Raw genomic sequence first — 6,000 nt, forward strand, 5'->3', positions numbered from 1 at the left:
CACAACAGATTCTCAAGCCCGAACACACTAAATTCCTCAGCATCAGAGATAAAAAAAAATGGTCCGTCTTCCTTGTCGAACGCAACTCAAACTCCGGTGAGCCTTGGATGGTCTATGTCAGCAGCCAATAATTTTGACAATGGAAAAAAGCACGTGGGCCCCGACATCCTCTAGGCACCGTCCGTACCTAACTTTGTTGAAAATTTTAAAGTTACACAGTAAAATATTAATATTTTATTAGTGCATAATATTTTCTCAAACACTATAAATAGGCCCAAAAACTCTTCAGAAAAAGTCGTCCTATAAACAACTCATCATATAGAAGAGAGAGAGGATAAATAGAGAGAGTTTCTCCTTGTAAAAGAGAGATTATAACTCCTAAGTTTCTCCTCATAGTGGATTCTTCTATTCTTGCATGTGGTTGTTACCCAAATTCATTTAGGTGGTTTTCCACGTAAATCTGTGTGTTCATCTTTTTATTACTTTCACTCTACTATTGCTGCAATCCTGCTCTATTGGGCCCCGGGTTTATCCCAACAAGTGGTATCAGAGCCTATATTAGGGTAAGTGTATCTACTTATCGTATGCTCTGTGGCTGCCACCAAAGATAGATCATCCACATCAGAAAAAGTTAGATTATCATTTACCATTTGAAGGCGATGGGAACTATTCACGAGTACGGTATTGTTCATAAATAAGATACTATTCACAAGTACGGTACTATTCACGGATACAGTAACTGTATTTATTAACAATAACGGTATCCGTGAATAGTACCTTACTTGTGAATAGTATGTTCTCGGATAGTACCATCGGCACGAGAATCAGCATTTCAGGGAGTCAACACTCCTCGGAGTCGACCTGGAGGACAGCCGAGCCGTCACTCCCCCGGTTGAGTCGGTATCATTCCTCAAAGGCGACTCGAGAAGCGGACCCAGTCGATCCTCTTCATATCAAAAGATTGCTACTCAGCGTTAGTCGGCACTCCTCCCGAAGATCAAAAGATTGTTACTCAGTGTTAACCGGCACTCCTCCCGAGAACGACTCGGAATATTACTTCTCAGTCTTGAAGACTCGTCGGACTGATGGTTCCTAAGGTTGTCGAAGTGACCTCCTGTCACTCAAAAACCAACACGTGTAAAGCAAAGGATGACTCAACCTCTAGCCCACCCCTCGCCACCACCTCACCACCATCTTACTGTACACTCATGAAGTGACCAATCTGCCCTTGGCATCCTCTATAAATACAGATGTTATTCGCCATAGCCAGAGGTTCGCAATGAAAAACCTCCTAAAGCACACACTACACAAGAATAAGAACACACAGTTCTTCTTTCACCCCACTCAAGTTCACCAGCTGACTTGATCATCGGAGGTACCACGGGAGAAACAAGCCCCATCCTCTCATGATTCTTGCGTGCGCAAGTCACCCATCCATCCCGAGCTCTAAGAACCAGGCATAAAGTCGAAGTAGGAAGCGACCCCCCTCAACATCTCAACGACTCCATAACTTCAAGTGACTGTGTGATCTCTACATCAACAGTTTGACGTCCACCGTGGGGCCTTCTTTCCTCTTTTTGAGAAAAAATACCAGGTTCTGAGCAAGTGGTGGACCAATCTCATCTGAGGCCACATTCTCCAAATTATGTGACTCAGAATCAACTGGAGCAGACGGTAGACAGGCTCTCTTTATCTCTCAAAGAGCAGTTTGTCGCTCTGACCAACGAGCTTCTGTGGCAAATCCCACAACAGCCACATGTCGCTGAACAACGTCCACTATCTGAAGATCGACGATCGGGAGCTCGTCCCCTCGAAGCGCCACAGAGCATCACACCGTGGACTCCTCGCAACCACCATAAGCAGGCAGAGATCCGTCTCAAGCAACCGAGTAATGTCAATGAGAGTTCCGGTCCCAGTCATTCAGAGAGACGTATCAAAGGAACAGGCTTCAGGAAACTACACTGTCATAGTTCCCCAACCTCGTCAACCACTGCAAGAGTCTCCGGCTACGATCGAGTGTACAAACCGATCGTTGATGCTATTGAAGGAAATACCCCATTATCCGATGAGATAATGGAATACCCATTCGAGAAATTCAAGATGCCCCACTTAGGGACATGCTCGGGCGAGGGAAACTCCTCAGAGCATGTTCAAAATTATTTTGACATAATGAGTATGCTCCAAGTTTCTGAAGAAGTCTTGTGTCGATGCTTCCCTTTCACTCTCAAGGGAAGTGCTAAGCTCTGGTGGAATGCTCTGGAGAAGTGATCCATTAGTAATTTTTTACTACTTAGCCGGAAGTTCATTCATCACTTTCTGGCCGACACAAAGTAGAAGCTCCCTCCTCATGTGCTGATTCAAATGAGACAAGGACCAGACGAAAACCTATGAGCCTACTTCAAGATATTTCAAGCGAAGAGGTTGGAAGTCAACGACATCGGAAGTGCAGTAGCCATGTCGACACTTTTAGCGGGTCTCCAAAATAATGAATTGGCCGACTATCTTAGTTGAGTCAACAAAGCTCGTATCTCATTGTCAGTTGTGCCAAAACTTCTCATCTATTCCGAAAGCAGTCGCAACCGAGTTGACTCCTATTTTGAGCCATATCCCTTTTGCCCAGTGGGGCTTGGATCTATTAGGGCATCTCCCTTTAGCTTCAGGGCAGAGGAAATTTCTCATTGTGGAAATTTCACCAAGTGGATCAACACCGAACCATTAGCTAAGATTGGTGAGAATAACATCACTAAGTTCGTATGGAAATCCATCGTTTGTCATTTCGGCGTGCCCCAGTCACTTATCACTAACAATGGCACCTAATTTGACAGCAAGGGTTTTTGTGACTTCTGTGAGGAATACAACATTTACCTCAAGTTTGCCTCAGTTGCTCATCCAAAATCAAATGGCCTTGAAGAGGCTACCAACAAATGCATCCTCCAAGCATTAAAGAAGAAGGTGAACGCCGTCGTAGGATGTTGGGTTAAAGAATTGCCGAGCATCCTATGGTCGTACCGAGCATCCTATGGTCGTACCGAACAACCCATAAGAATTTAACCGAGGAGACTCCCTTTAAGCTATCATATGGGGGCTGAAGCGGTTACTCCAGTCGAAGTAGACATACCGACTATTCGACTGTGACACTTTGATGAAGAACTAAACTCAATAGGGCTTCAAGTCAGCCTCGACCTTTTAGAAGAAACCAGAGAGAAAGCACTCCGCACTCAGGTCATTAATTAGCAAAGGATCGCCCGCCACTACAACAGGAAGATTCGTCCAAGAAGATTCAAAGCCGGAGATCTTGTCCTTCGCAAAGCGGCCTTCGACAAAGATACTCAGCGAGGCAAACTGGTTCCTAATTGGGAAGGTCCCTATACGATTCTGAAGGAGCTCAGAGCCGGCACCTATCGGTTGAAAGCTCCAGATGGATGAATCCTCAGTCACCCCTGGAACATCGAACACTTACGACGCTATTTCCTTTAAATTTCAGTCTAATCTTTAAAATTTTGAAGATTTCCTCTGAAGAATGCTTTCCTTAGATAACATATCTAATAAAAAGGCTTTAGCCCAATTTTTGCGTCACTATAATAACTGGTAAATATAGCAAACCAAGCCCTTGGTACCTTATCAGGAATAAACCCAATGCACAACCCTTTGGCCGACTCCAACAATCACCTCTCGGCCTTAGGGGAATGGAAAGACCTAGTCACCTAGGTACTCGACTCCTCAGTCGAAACCAAGCCCTTGGTACCCTATCAGGAATAAACCCAAGGCACAACCCTTTAGCTAACTCTAACAATCGCCTCTCAGCCTTAGGGGAAAGGAAAGACCTAGTCGCCTAGGCACTCGACTCCTCAGTCGAAACCAAGCCCTTGGTACCTTATCAAGAATAAACCCAAAGCATAACCCTTTGGCCGACTCCAACAATCGCCTCTCGGCCTTAGGGGAAAGGAAAGACCTAGTCGCTTAGGCACTTGACTCCTCAGTCGAAAACAAGCCATTGGTACCTTATCAGGAATAAACCCAAGGCACAACCCTTTGGCCGACTCTAACAATCGCCTCTCAGCCTTAGGGGAAAGGGAATACCTAGTCGCCTAGGCACTCGACTCCTCAATCGAAACCAAGCCCTTGGTACCTTATTAGGAATAAACCCAAGGCACAACCATTTGGCCAACTCCAACAATTGTCTCTCGGCCTTAGGAGAAAGGAAATATCTAGTCGCCTAGGCACTCGACTCCTCAGTCGAAACCAAGCCCTTGGTACCTTATCAGGAATAAACCTAAGGCACAACCCTTTGGCCAAATCCAACAATCGCCTCTCGGCCTTAGGGGAAAGGAAAGACCTAGTCGCCTAGGCACTCGACTACTCAGTCGAAACCAAGCCTTTGGTACCTTATTCGGAATAAACTCAAGGTACAATTCTTTGGCCGACTCCAACAGTCGCCTCTCGGCCTTAGGGGAAAGGAAAGACCTAGTCGACTCTCTCAAGCCTAGGCACTCGACTTCAAGGTCGACTCCTGTATCGCCTTTCAATCAAACAGGAATAAAAAAATTCAAGAGTTTTTAAAACACTCAAAATGAATTTGTTTCTTCATTAACTTTTCTTATTTACAAAGTCAAAAGTACTAATTACAAGTACTGATAATAAAAAAACATAACTAGTTCTCATTTTTCTGGACCCGCGAGGGCCTCTGGAGGTGGAGCGGCCGCATCAGAAGGAAGAGCCGGAGCCTCTTGGGGCTGAGTACTAACATCGGCAGGAGGAGCAGGCTTCACAGGGGCTTCAGTCCCCCCTTCATTTAGCAGAGTGACCGTTGCCGATTCCTCATCTGCTCCGTCTGAAGACTCATCATCATCACCTGATAGCAACGTCCCTTCTCTCGCCTCAAAATCCATGAGAAGATAAGGCAGCAAGAGACTTGAAAAGGGTAAAAGCTCTCAGGAGGGGGATGTGAGCTGGAAGGCACCAAAGCAGCGAAGTAATCAACTCCGGCTTTACATGCCAAGGCCACCTCAACTTTTCCAATGGGGCTATGGCATCACTCTTCAACTATCTTCGCCCTATGTTGTGACGACTGCTCTTTCTCGAGATCCCGCCTCAGCTGATCAATTGAGAGGCGACTCGATCGAACGACTTCCTCAGCGGCTACTCTAAGGGCCCTTTCGGAGTCAACCTCCTCAGCCAGAGTAGTTAGCTTCTTTTCTCAATCAATGATGTCTCATTGGAGGCGATTGATCTCCCTCCTTTCCCGAGCTATTTCACCTCTCAACTCCATGATTACGGAGGCTTACTTGCTCTCCTCGACCCGAAGCCCCTCCAGAACTTGTTCTCTAGCATCCACTTCTCGGCTCTAGTGAGCTTTGATGCCATTCACCTCAGCATCTAGAGCAATGGCCTTCTTCTCGGCCTCTTCCCTAGCCGCCTTCTCCTTCGCTAGCTTGGAATCCCATTCCTGCGGAGCATCATGCATATATGTGAAATGCTCATACAGCTCCTGCTCTAACAAGGCCCCTTGAACTAGATGAGCCTTAAGGGCTAGATGCAAGCCAAAGCTTGGCATCCTCCTTAAGACCTTATTGTCCTTCGGTAGGGAAAATTGTTGCATGGCCGTATTGGAAGACGAAAGGGACCCAAGGATTGAAGTCTCCCTGTCGAGAAAGGCCGAAGGGACAAACTTGTCATCTTCAGAGAGTTCCCTTCTCGGGGAGAAAGGGCCTAGTGGCACTCCCGATAGCATCACCCTAGCACTCTCCCATTCTTCGGAGTTTACTTTCGAAATCCAATGAGGGAAGGGCCAACCACCTCCCTCCTTCTCGTCGATATCATAATCTTCGGTGGTCTCTTCTGTTTGGGGCTCGGAGAGGAGTGTTGTCTGTTCAGATGTTTCCCCCGCCAACTCAGCTGGCTCTTTGCCTGTCAGCGGGATAATATAAGACTAGGAGCCGGATTGACTACTTCAACACCAACAATGGCACCGACGATTGTATCAGTCTCATTTGTCCCGAT

This window comes from Asparagus officinalis, chromosome 10 (genome assembly GCF_001876935.1).
Source record: "Asparagus officinalis chromosome 10, Aspof.V1, whole genome shotgun sequence".
NCBI classification, from domain to species: Eukaryota; Viridiplantae; Streptophyta; class Magnoliopsida; order Asparagales; family Asparagaceae; genus Asparagus; species Asparagus officinalis.